This window comes from Trichechus manatus, unplaced genomic scaffold (assembly GCF_000243295.1).
Source record: "Trichechus manatus latirostris isolate Lorelei unplaced genomic scaffold, TriManLat1.0 scaffold00084, whole genome shotgun sequence".
In the NCBI taxonomy this organism is placed as follows: domain Eukaryota; kingdom Metazoa; phylum Chordata; class Mammalia; order Sirenia; family Trichechidae; genus Trichechus; species Trichechus manatus.
Window position 1 is genome coordinate 4,175,053 of NW_004444020.1, and position 14,000 is coordinate 4,189,052.

The window sequence follows — 14,000 nt, forward strand, 5'->3', positions numbered from 1 at the left end:
AAGGGAGTTTCCCTAGGGTGTGGCCTGCACCACCTTTTACCTTACAAGAGATAAAAGGAAAGGGAAGCAAGCAGAGAATTGGGGACCTCCTACCACCAAGAAAGCAGTGCCAGAAGCAGAGAGCGTCCTTTGGACCAGGGTCCTTGCACGGAGAATCTCCTAGTCTGGGGGAACACCAAAGAGAAGAAGGCTGACAGAGAGAAAAAGCCTTCCCCTGGAGCTGATGCCCTGAATTTGGACTTTTAGCCTACTTTAACTGTGAAGAAATAAACTTCTCTTCATTAAAACCATCCACTTGTGGTATTTCTGTTATAGCAGCACTAGATGACTAAGACAAGAGGTATTAGATTTTCCTATAAATTTAGAGATTAGACCTTTATCAGATTTGTAATAGCCAGTTTTTTTCCCCCAGTCTGTAGGTTCTTTTTTTACTATTTTGGTGAAGTCTTTTGATGAGTGCTTAAGTGTTTAATTTTTAGAAGATCCCAGTTATCTTGCTTATCCTCTGGTGTTTGTGTATTGTTAGTTATGGTTTGTATCCTGTTTGTGCCTTGTATTAGAGCCTCTATCATTGATCCTAGTTTTCCTCCTATGATCTTTATAGTTTTTGGTTTTATGTTTAGGTCTTTGATTGATTTTGAATTAGTTTTTGTGTATGGTGTGAGGTATGGGTCGTGTATCATTTTTTACAGATAGATATCAAGTTTTGCCAGCACCATTTGTTAAAAAGACTGTCTTTTACCCATTTAATGGACTTTGGGCCTTTGTCGAAGATCAGTGACAGTAGGTGGATGGATTTACATCTGTGTTCTTGATTTTGTTCCATTGGTCAATGTATCTGTCATTGTACCAGTACGAGGCTGTTTTGACTACCATAGCTGTATAGTAGGTTCTGAGGTCAGGTAGTGCAAGTCCTCCTACTTTATTCTTATTCTTCAATAGTGCTTTACTTATCCGGGGCCCCTTTCCTGTCCATATAAAGTTAATGATTAGTTTTTACACCTATTTTAAGAATGCTGTTGGTATTTGGACTTGGATTGCATTGTATTTGTAGGCTGCTTTGGGTACAACTGATGTTTTCACAATGTTGAGTCTACCTATCCATGAGCAAGGTATGTTTTTTCATGTATGTAGGTCTCCTTTGGTTTCTTGCAGTAGTGTTTGGTAGTTTTCTTTGTACAGCTATTTTACATCCCTGGTTAGATTTAGTCCTAAGTATTTTATTTTTTTAGGGGCTATTATAAATGGTATTGCTTTCCTGATTTCATTGTTCTCTTTATTTGTGTATAGGAATTCAAATGATTTTTGTATGTTTATCTTGTATCCTGCTACTCTGCTGAAACTTTCTATTAGTTTCAGTAGTTTTCTTGTGGAGTTTTTTGTGTTCTTTATGTATAGTATGATATCATCCACGAATAGGGTAGTTTTACTTCTTCCTTACCAGTTTGGACGGCCTTTATTTCTTTTTCTTGCCTTATTGCTCTAGCTAGGACTTCCAGAACAATGTTAAATAGAAGTGGTAAAAAAGGGCATCCTTGTCTTGTTCCCATTCTCTGGGGGAAAGTTTTCAGCCTCTCTCCCTTGAGAATGATGTTGGTTGTTGGTTTTGTATAGATTCCTTTATTATGTTGAGGATTTCCCTTTTATTCCTATCTTATTGAAAGTTTTTATCAGGAACGGGTGTTGGACTTTGTCAAATACCTTTTCTCCATCTATTGAAATGATCATGTGATTCTTTTATTTATGTGGTGGATTATGTCGATTGATTTTCTAATGTTGAACCACCCTTGCATAACTAGTATGAATCCTACTTGGTTGTGATGTATTATTTTTTTGATATGATGCTGAATTCTATTGGCTAGAATTTTGTTGAGAATTTTTGCATCTATATTCATGAGAGATATTGGTCTGTGATTTTCTTTTTTTGTGGTGTCTTTGCTTGGTTTTGGTATCAAGGTTATGCCAGCTTCATTAAATGAATTTGGAAGTATCCTTTCCTTTTCTATGTTCTGAAATAATTTGAGTAGTACTGGTGTAAACTCTTCTCTGAATATTTGGTAGAATTCTTCAGTGAAGCCATGTGGGCCAAGGCTTTTTTTTTGTTGAAGTTTTTTTTTTTACCTTTTCAATCTCTTCGCTTATTGTGGTTCTGTTCAGATTTTCAACTTCAGTTTCTATTTAGGTAGGTAGTGTGTTTCTAGAAATTTGTCCATTTCCTCTCAATTTTCAAATTTGTTAGAGTATAGTTTTTCATAATACTCTGTTATGATCCTTTTTATTTCTGTTGAGTCTGTTGTAATGTCCCCATTTCATTTCTTATTTGGGGTATTTGTGTCCTCTCCTGTTTTTATTTTGTCAGTTTGGCCAATGGTTTGTCAATTTTGTTGATCCTTTCAAAGAACCAACTTTTGGTTTTGTTGACTCCTTCTGTTGTTTTTCTATTCTCTTTTTCATTTATTTCTGCCCTGATCTTTATTTTAATTTCCTTTCTTCTGGTTGCTGTGGGCTTCTTCTGCTGTTTTCTTTCTGTTTGTTCTGGTTGTATAGCTAACGTTTTGATTTTGTCCCTTTCTTCTTTTTGATATCTGTGTCTATTGATATAAATTGACCTCTGAGCACTGCTTTTGCTGTGTCCAAAAGGTTTTGTTATGATGTGTTTTCATTCTTGTTTAGTTTTAGGAATTTTTTAATTCTATCTTTGACTTCTATTAGCAATGGTTTTTAAACAAGGTGTTATTCAATTTCCATGTGTTTGATTTTTTTCCTTGCTCTTCCTGTTATTAATTTCTACTTTGATGGCATTGTGATCAGAGAAGATGCTTTGTATCATCTCAGTGTTTTGGATTTTGCTGAGGGTTGCTTTGCCTAAGATGTGGTCTGTTCTGGAGAACGTTCCATGTGCATTGGAAAAGAATGTGTACTTTGTTGCTGTTGGGTGAATTGTTCTATATGTGTATGAGGTCAAGTTTGTTGATTGTGGTCTTTAGCTCTTTTGTATCTTTGTTGAGTATATTTCTAGATGTTCCGTCCTTTACCAAGAGTGGTGTGTTGAGTCTTCTACTAGTATTGTGGAACTGTCAATTTCTCTTCTCACTTCTATTAGAGTTTGTTTTATGGATTTTGGAGCCCTGTCATTGGGCACATAGATATTTATTATGGCTATGTCCTCATGGTGGATTGTCCCTTTGATCATTATATGATGTCCTTCTTGTCTTTTATGGTGGATTTTGTTTTAATGTCTATTTTATCTGAGATTAATATTGCCACTCCTGCTCTTTTTTAGTTGCTGTTTGCCTGATATGTTTTTTTCCATCCTTTGATTTTTAATATATTTATGTCTTTGTTTCTAAGGTGTGTCTTTGGGATATAGACAGCATATTGATGGGTCCTTTTTTTTTTTTTTAAATCCATTCTCTCACTCTCTGTCTCTTTATGGGTGCATTTAAGGCATTTACATTCAGAGTGATTATTGATAGGTGTGAGTTTATTGCTATCATTTTGTAGTCCTGACATTTTCTTTGTTCCTCTTACTCTCCTGTGTTTTGATAATTTTTTTGAGACCTGTACTATACTAGGCATGATTTTCCAAACTGAGAATGGAGTGTTGAATAAGGTCTCTGCCCTTATGGACCCTATTTCCTTTCAAAGGACTAGGTCAAGGAAGAGCTAGGACAGTTATAAGTGAGCACAGTAACCTGAAAAATTCATTCATTCAACAAGCATACATTACAGTCCTAAAAAATAAAGATCCAAAACTAGTTGCCACCATAGTCCTCACTTGTGCTTCTAATTATGATAAAGTAGCTTGTGCAGAATTCATGCTTTGCTTAAAAGATCTGGATAAAGCACCAGAAAACATCTATTTAACAGCATCAGAGACTAGAGGGGTCAAGAGTTTCTGAAAAACAGGGAAAGCATGGAGAGATTAATGGACATTTTGCAGCCATATTTTCCCAGGGAAAATTTGTCACTCCTGGGCACAAGGCAAGAGGCAAATAACTTTGCCTGGGCAAAAGGCCACTGCTGGAATACAGAGAAATCAGTGGAGCTTGTGGCAGTCTTGGGGCTGGAAAAGTTGAAGTAGAGACAAGATCTCAATGAATAGAGAAGTGTGGAGAAATAAGCTTGACGAATGCCCAGTTTTCCCTTTAAGATATTTGCCATAATTTGAAGATTCATGGGTGAATGCTAAAAAGATAATACTATATCTTAGATATGTAGCCCCAATGAATATATCAGCCTTTCAGTTGGAAGCTCTGGAAGCCTACCAAAGCTACAACCTAGCCTTGATTCAGCCCAATTTTGAGTGGATTAAAATGGCTAGTCCCCACTTTATCTTCCTAGCAGTATAAAGAGTGAAACTGCTTTGGAGGATGATGGTATAATCTGGAACTTCTAAACAATGTTATACACAGTGAACAGCATTCAAGTAAAAATTCAAAGGCATGCCAAGAGGACTACATGACTGAAAAACAACAGAAAAACAGATAATATAATTATATCTATGAATAATCCAGATATTGCAGTTAGCAGACAAAGACCTTTAAAAACTATAAATAATATGATCAAGAAACTAGAGTGAAACATGGTGAAAATAAAGGAAAAGGTAGTGGAAAAGAAGGAGACTTTAATTGGAGAATAGGAGTGTATAAAGAAGAAATCAAATGGAAATTCTAGTAGTGAAAAAGGCAATAATTTATGTTAAGTTCTCAATAAATGGATTTAACAGTGTTTTAAAGTGTTGCAGCAGAACAGAGACTTCGTAAACTGGAAAACAGGTCAATATAAAATACCCAAAGTGAAACACAGTGAGGGAAAAAGAAATGGAAATGCATAAAAATATGATATACATGGGGTATTTTTAAAAGGTCCATTATACATGGAATTGTAGTTTCAGAAGTAGAGGACACAGAGAATAGCCAGGAAGAAAATTTAAGCGAACAATGGCTGAGAATTTTCCAAAAGTGACGAAAAAATATCAGCCCACATGTTTACACTTAGGTGCAAATCACACCTTGGTATACCATCGTAAAACTGTTAAAAACTAAAGAAAAGTAAGAGAGTATTTTAAAAACAGCCAAAAAAAAAAAAAAAAAAAAGATGTTACCCAAAAAAAAGATGTTACCCTCAAAGGAGTAATAGTTGACTCCAGTTGACTTCTCAACAGAAATGATGGACAAAAGAAAACAATAAAATGGCATCATTAAAGTCCTGGAAGAAAATAATTACTGAAGTGGAATAGTATAACCAGTGAATAAGTACTTCAAAAAATGATAATTAAAAAAAAAAAAAAAAAAAAGCCCTGGGGGAATTCTTTTCCAGAAGACCTATGTTAAAGGGGAGAATTTAAATGGAGGAAAAATGATCCAAGATGAAAATATAGAAACGGAGGAAGGAGTGAAGAACAATGAAAAAAGTAAATATAAATATTGACTTAAACAAATAATAATATTTTATGATGTTCTAAAATATAATAAAAATGCATGATAAAAATAACAAAAGATAGAAGTTGCTAAAGTCCATACCATCTTCAAGAACATTATAAAAGTGATAATGTTTCTTACACCATAATTTAGGGATGTGTGTTATAATCTATTGGGCAAGCATTAAAAGAATAATAAAAGAATATGTACCTAACAAGTGAATAGAGAGAAAACACTGGACTAATTAAAAAATTGATTAACCTGAAAGAAAGCAAAGGTAATGTAAAACAGGTAAGTCAATAGACAACAAATAGTAAAATGTTAGGCATATACCCATGTTACCAGAATAGGGTCCATGCACTGGAGCAGTGGAGCCAATGAAACATACTCCAAGTCAGAAAGAGTGAGAAAGTTTTAATTCAGGAGGTGTACACCAACGGGGATCCGACAGCAGTGAAGGCTGTCTCTATGGAGTCCCAAAAGGCATTTTTACATTACAGCTTATGTATGATTTTTACAAAGATTAGAAGTGTCGTTACTTATTACAAGATAATTATAAGAGACTCTTCATCATACTAAAGAGATACCTGCTGGACATTTCCTTATCTGACATCTGGGCTCTCATCTTCCTGTGGGGGGTCCTAAGTCACAGGTAGCCAGACAGAGCAAACAAAGCCATTAACAAAGGTATGTGAAAAGGGAGAAGGCAAAGAAGAAAAAAAAAAGAAACTTACAGGTTCATCATGGCATTAGTTATGTCAAGCTGTCAGTTGCCCATTTTGAAAAGGAGAAAATATGCTGGGGAGTATTAGGGTCATATATTCCCCCCTTTTGAAGCTTGGGTGGCCATATATACCCATCCCAAGTTTCAACTTATTCCCTTAGATCCGAAAGTTTCAAGCGAAAGGATTGGGCCTTTTGTCTGCTACGGGTTTGAGCTATCGATTGGGCAGTCTGACTTGGGACAGAGAATGCTATCTCCCATATAGGCATAAACTGGAGATAGCAACAGATTAACAGGCCTATAACAACCAAACCAATTCTATTAATGAATAAGATTTTTAGCCAGGTAAGATCTGGCAGCCAAGAGGTCAGCCAAGAAAAATCAAATCCTTAATGAATCTTGTAACTATATACATCAGGATATTGTAACTCTTTCTTTGTGTGTTTAAAAATGGTGAAATTTCTCAATGCCTCTAGGGGAGTACAAATTGCAATGAGACAAGACTTGAAGGCTGAGTTGGCATGCAACCCCCATCCAGACAGAAATCAGTGATGTTTAACACTTTTTTAGCAATATAGATCCAAAAAATTTTCATCTTTCAACAAGGGGTCAGGGGGAGCTTATCTCCAGAGTGTTTATCTTGGGGACAAGGATTCCCTGGGTGGAAATCTCTCTGGTACCTAATAGTATCCCATCCAAACTAGCATTAAAAACATTTTTAGTTTTTAACCCTAGAAAGTCTTAACTTCAGGTGGTCGATGGGTTGGGCTTTCCACTCCTTGTCACTGTAGGCTCATCAGGGCTTGACGCGGGAATGATGGAGCCACGATTTGACTCCTGCAGGCTTCATCGCTGTGTGAGTGCTGAGTAGTACGGTGAAGGGTCCAGTCCACTTAGGCTGTAACGGGAGGTCCCTCCACTTTCAAATGAGCACCGGGTCACCAGGCTGGAAAGAGTGTGCAGCTATCTCAAGAGGGAACTTCTGCTGGATTCAAACGGCCTGATGCAGCTGGGAAAGAATTTTGGTTAGAGAAAGCAAACATTTAGACATCATTACATTAGGGGGCTGGGTGGAGGACTGCAAGGAGAGTTGGTTGAGACGATATAGTCGCCTATAAAGTATTTTAAAAGGACTGATTTTAAGTTTTCCCCAGGGTGCAATACAGACTCAGAGGAGGGCCAGTGACAGGACATCTGTCCAGGGCAGCCTGGTATCTTGGCACAGTTTACTAAAATGATGTTTTATGGTCTGATTCATTCTTTCAATCTCCCCACTAGATTGGGGTCTCCATGCTGGGTGGAGGTTTCACTTTATTCTTAAGGTGGTTGAAACCTGTTGTACTGCTCTGTAGCTGTCTTGGTCCAGCAGGGAAAAGCTTTTACCCATCCTGAAAAAGAATCTATACACACCAGTAAATATTTCATCCGATGTTTAGTTTTGAACACTTCACAAAAAGTCAATTTGTCATATTTCACCTGGAAAGGGTCCTATTCCTTGAGGGCTGGAAAACTTGGGCCCATAAGTCTTCAGATTATGTCCTTTTTGTTCCTATATTACAGTCACTGCGTAAGGGACAAACGTGATAGTATCGTGTCCCAAAGTAAATTTGTTAGCTTCCTTTACGATAATGGCTAGCTGTGGCAACCTCTTGGAGGCAGACTGCTCAGAGGCAGGCCGGCCAGTCTTTTGAGAAAGTGTCCAGATTTTTTAGAGAAATAGGCAACAAGACAGTCTCCACAGTCCCAACAACTGGGTTAATACACCAATGGCTACTCCTCTTCTTTCGTCTATGTATAATTCGAAGGGTTTTTGATAATCTGGCAGCCCTAGGGCTGGGGCTTTCATCAACTGGGACTTTAAATCACAAAAGGCTCCTTGACACTCAAGAGTCCATTTGAAAGGATCTCTCTCCACCCCGAGTAGCCTGATAGGCTAGGCAGCAGATGGTTTCTCTACTTTTAGGGAGTAAGCACCTTTTCCCTTGGGAGATGAAGAAACCTAGGTATCTTACATCTGTGAGGTTAGCTTGTAACTTTCTTAAAGAGACTCGGTATCCAGCTTCAGCCAAAAAATTTAAGATAGTCACAGTATTTGTGACGGAGTCTTCCTCAGATTCGCTTCCTCTCAGGAGGTTGTCCACATATTGAAAGACCACTGCTCGGTTGAGGAGAGGCAAACGCTCTAGATCCTGGGCCAGCACTGTTCCAAAAACAGTGAGGGAGTTCTTAAATCCTTGGGGTAGTATAGTCCAACAGAGTGTTTCTTTCTTTTGTCACCATCTTATTCAGAAGCAAAGATCAGCTGACTCTCAGCAGCCAGTGGAACACAAAAGAAAGCGTCTTTTAAATACAAAACAGTAAAATGAGTACAAGAGGGTGGGAGAGCTAATACTAGGGTGTACGGATTCAAGACTATTGAGTGTAGGGTCCTCACAACTTTGGTAACAGCCTGCAAAATGGTACTCACCGGTCGACATCTTCTTTACCGGCAGAACAGGGGTGTTAAATGGGGATCGGCACTCTCGCAACAGTCCTCATTCCAGGTGTTGAGTGATCAGTCCCTGCAGTCCCAGGCGGGCCTCAACTCTCAGTGGATATTGTTTAATCCGAGGAGGCATGACATTGGGTAACAGCTCCACCACCATAGGGAGGACAGTCTGAGCTTGTCCTGGCCGCCCAGTGGCCCAAACCCACGGGGCCACGGCATCAACCACTCTTTGAACCATGGGTAAGATGGATGCAGGGGATAGCACCAGTTGGGTGAGGGCTGAGAGAGCTGCTTGCTAGAGACAGGCTTTTTTTTTTAATCAAAAGAGATTTCAGCATGCACTTTATTTAGGAAATCCCGCCCTAAAATGGGGGACCAGGCATTCAGGCATGTATAGAAACTGGTAGGATAGTTTGATTTCTCCTATTTCACAGTTCATTGGCTGCAAAAAGATCGAGTCACCTTTTTCCAGTCACTCTGACAACTTGAGTACTGCTGGTCAAGGCAGTCCCTTTAGGGACTCCTTTTGGGACATGATATTATTGCATTTGTCCCTTACGCAGTGACTGTAATGTAGAAACAAAAAAGGACATAATCCAAGATTTCTGGCCCTCAAGGAATAGGTCCCTTTCCAGGTGAAATATGGCAAATTGACTTTTTGTGACATGTTCAAAACTAAACATCGGATGAAATATTTACTGATGTGTATAGATTCTTTTTCAGGATGGGTAAAAGCTTTTCCCTGCTGGACCAAGACAGCTACAGAGCAGTACAACAGGTTTCAACCACCTTAAGAATAAAGTGAAACCTCCACCCAGCATGGAGACCCCAATCTAGTGGGAAGGTTGAAAGAATGAATCAGACCATAAAACATCATCTCGGGAGTACCGAGAAGGCTGTTCTGGTATCAGCCAAAAAGTCTACTGGCTGTTCCCTCACCATAACTTTTACCAGGGGTCAGTAGGAGGTAAATCAAAAGTTGTCTCCCCCTGTCTCTGTCATTCAGAGTCCTCCTCCTGCTCTTTCATAATTCCTTGAAAAAGCTTCTCCCCACTTTCAGTCTTGCCTGGACCTTTTCCATTCTTTCTTTTGGGGCACTCATTTTTCCAGTGTCCCTCCTTTCTGCAAAGTGCACATTGTTTTTTCTTTAGTTAGGGCCCACCCTTACCTTGGTCTTGTCGCCTTCCTCCAGATAATCCTAGAGCAGCAGCCAGTAGAGTGGCCTGTTTCTTCATGTCCTGGTCTTTTTCTTTCTTTTTCTCAGCCTCTTTTACCTGATCTCTGTTGGTAAAGACCTTAAATGTGTTCAGTCATGGCATGTGGGTCTGACCACTACTCTGGAAAGTTTCACTTCCAATTGTACAAATTGGATGCCGGGAATGGATTATGGACCCACATCATCTGAGGTGGGCCTTTCTGCAGCGGGGACTGGTACCTCCTGGAGTGGGTAAAGCCCTCCTGGGGGTCTGGGCTGAAGTGTACCCCACTGCTAGTATGGGGTAGGGAGACCATATCTGTCCCATCTCCTCTGCCCCCCTTATCGCCTTCCCATCCTTATCTTCTGATACCACTGGGGAGGGGTCATGAGCAGGCGTCAAGGGGTTTTTTTGAGGTGGAGGAATGAGAATAACATCCTCCGGTTCTTCATCTCCTACCTCGTCATCATCATTCGCCTGCACAAGAGGGGCTAGAACAGAAGCTTTATCATTTTTTCATACCATAGAGTCATAAAACATTCTACATACAGCTTTTCATCTCACTTGTTAGTTCGAGTACAAAACAGATCAAGCTTCACAATGGTACCGAAATCTCTAAAACTATTTTAAAGTTCACTTAACCCCATCAGGGAGCTGATCCCGAGGCCACACCTGATTACATACACCTTTAAGACGTCTCTTAGTTAGGGGATCCCTTCCTAAATAAGTCCAGTTCCTAGTGGATGCTTGGCAAAAACCTTACTTCCCTGGGTACCCGCTTGCAACAGGAAAACTCACCGGTCCTCTCATCCAACCTCACAGGACCGAGTCACCCATTCTTGGAGGGAGTCTAGGAGAACTGATGCACCTGCGGGTTTTACAGAGGATTTACCACCCGATGCCCAGTTACTTACCATGGTAACTTTCTCGCTCTGTCCAGAGCTCGCTGCCATGGAGTCCTCCCCTGTTGCTGGAGCTCTGGGCCACCACAGGTTGAGAGACCACCACAACTTGAGGAGGGGTGCACCTTCTCTCTTTCTGGGTCATTCCCAGGGCTCAGTCCTTAGGAAGACAGAACCAGGGCCTGAGTAATTCGAGCCCCACATAGGACGCCAAAAATCTGTTACCCGCGTAGGGTCCGTGCCCTGGAGCAGTGAAGCCAATGAAACATACTCCAAATCAGAAAGAGCGAGAAAGTTTTAATTTAGGAGATGTACACCAACGGGGATCCGACAGCAATGAAGGCTGTCTCTATGGAGTCCTGAAAGGCATTTTTACATTAGAGCTTATATATGATTTTTACAAAGGTTGGAAGTGTCGTTATTTATTACAAGGTAATTACAAGAGACTCTTTATCATACTAAAGAGATACCTGCCAGATATTTCCTTACCTGACATCAGGGCTCTAATCTTCCTGTGGGAGGTCCTAAGTCACAGGTGGCCAGACAGAGCAAAACAAAGTCACTAACAAAGGTATGCACAAAACAAAGCCATTAACAAGGGTATGTGAAAAGGGAGAAGGCAAAGAAGAAAAAAAAGAAACTTATAGGTTCATCATTGCGTTAGTTATGTCAAGCTGTCAGTTGCCCATTTTGAAAAGGAGAAATCATGCTGGGGAGTATTAGAGTCACACCCAAACATATCAGTAATTACAGTACATTAAAACTAAACAAATTATATACTCCAAATAAAATTCTAAGATCATCAGATTAGATTATAAAATTATATGCTGTTTATAAAATACATGATTAAAAAACATAAGAACAAGAAACATTAAACATAAGAGGATGGAAAAATATATCATGCAAACGAGCCATAAGAAAGCTGTTGTAACTATGCTAATATTAGACAAAGAGGACTTTAAGGGGACTGCTGGTTATCCACATGCAAAAGAATGAAGTTGGACTTCTACCTCACACCATATACAAAAGTTCACTCAAAATGGATCAAAGATCTAAATGTAAGAGCTAAAAATATAAAATTCTTAGGAAAAAATAGGGATAAATCTTCATGACCTTCGATTTAGGCAATGGTTTCTTAGATATGACACCAAAAGCACAAACAAAAAAAAAAAAGAAAGAAAAAATATATATAGGACTTCATAAAAACGAAAAACTTTTGTACTTCAAAGTTTGCCATCACGAAAATGAAGACAGTTCACTTAATAGGAGAAAATTTTTGCAAGTGATATATCTGATAAGAGTTTAGTATCCAGAATATATAAAAATGGTTACTACTTAACAATAAAAAGACAACCCAATTTAAAATATGGGCAATAGGTCTAAATAGCCATTTCACCAAAGAGGACATTTAAGTGGTCACCAAACATATGAAAAGATGCTCAACATCATTAGTTATCAACCAATTAACCAACCCATTGCCATCAAGTAAATTCCGACTCATAGCGACCCTATAGGACGGAGTAGAACTGCCCAGTAGGGTTTCCAAGGAGTGGCTAGTGGATTTGCACTGCCGACCTTTTGGTTAGCAGCCAAGTGCTTTAACCACTGTGCCACTAGGGCTCTCATTAGCCATCAGAGAGATGCAAATCAAAACCACAATGAGATACCATTTCACTCCCACAAGGAAGGCTAAGATAAAAAAAAATTAACAAGTGTTGACGTGAATGTGGGGAAATTGTTACCCTTGTCCATTGCTAGTAGGAATGCAAAATGGTACAGCCATTATGGAAGACTGTGGTGGTTCCTCAAAAAGCTAAACATGGAACAACCATATGACCTAGCAATTCCACTGCTTGGAATATACCCAAAGGACTTGAAAGCAGAAACTTGAAATAAGATGCTTGTACATCAATGTTCATTGCAACGTTATTCAAAATAGCCAAAAGGTGGAAGTGACTCAAGGGTCCATCAGCAGACAAATAGATAAGCACAATGTGATATTACAAATACTACTCAGTCAGAAAGAAAAACAAAGACTTGATACATGCTACAACATCAATGGAGCTTGAAGACATTATGCTGAGTGAAATAAGTCAGTCACGAAAAGATATTGTATAACCTCACTTAAATAAAAAGACAAGACAGGCAAATGTATAGTTTATTAGTGGGTTATTAGTGGTTACCAAGGGCAAGAGAAGGGAGAAAAGGGGTGGGGGTTGTTATTGCTTACAGAGCAATGACTTTCGGTTTATGGTGATGGAAAAATCACATTGCTTAAGCATAGGGTTGCACAGCTGATCAATTGTTGTCAATAAGTTGTACACCTATAAAAACCTGAATTGGCAAAAATGGTGTGATAGATATATTTACAACAACAACAACAAGAAGAGCACCTGCTGAGGCTGCTTATGTACAACCAAACACCTGAAGAGATTTGGTTTCTTGCTTTGGAGATTTAGGGTCATGGTTTCGTGGGATATCCCAGTTAACTGGCCTAATTACTTACTTTAAAAATGTAATATATACATACAATGGAATATTATTCAGCCATTAAGAGAAATGAAGTGCTGATACTTGCTAAGACGGAGGTGAACCTTATGCTATGTGAAATAAACCAGACACAGTAGGACAAATATTGTATAATCTCACTTACATGAAATATCTGGACTGGGCAAATGTATAGAGACAGAAAGTAGATTAGTGGTTACCAGAGGCCCAGAGGAGGGGGCAAGAGGAGTTATTGCTTAATGTGTACACAGTTTCTGTTTGGGGTGGTAAAAAGATTTTGAGAGTAGTGATGATGGTTGCACAACATTGTGAATAAATGCCATTATAAATTGTATACTTAAAATTGTTAAAATGACTATTTTTATGTTATATATTACAACAATTTTTTAAAATACAGGCAGTCCCTGGGTTACTAACATCTGACTTACATACAACCCATAGTTATGAACCAACCCCAAAAAGCATATTATATTAAAAATTCGAGGTACATACAGTGGTTGTAATAACAAACAAGCACTTCTTTGCGACGTGCATCAAAATGTTATTATTATTATTACTGTATTATTGTGTGTCATGGTTTGAATTATGTCCCCCCAAAAATGTGTGTATCAATTTGGCTGGGCCATGATTCCCAGAATTGTGTGGTTGGCCTCCATTTTGTGATTATAATTTTATGTTAAAGAGAATTAAGGTGGGATTGTAACACCATCTTTACCCAGGTCACATCCCTGATCCAGTGTAAAGGGAATTTCTCTGGGG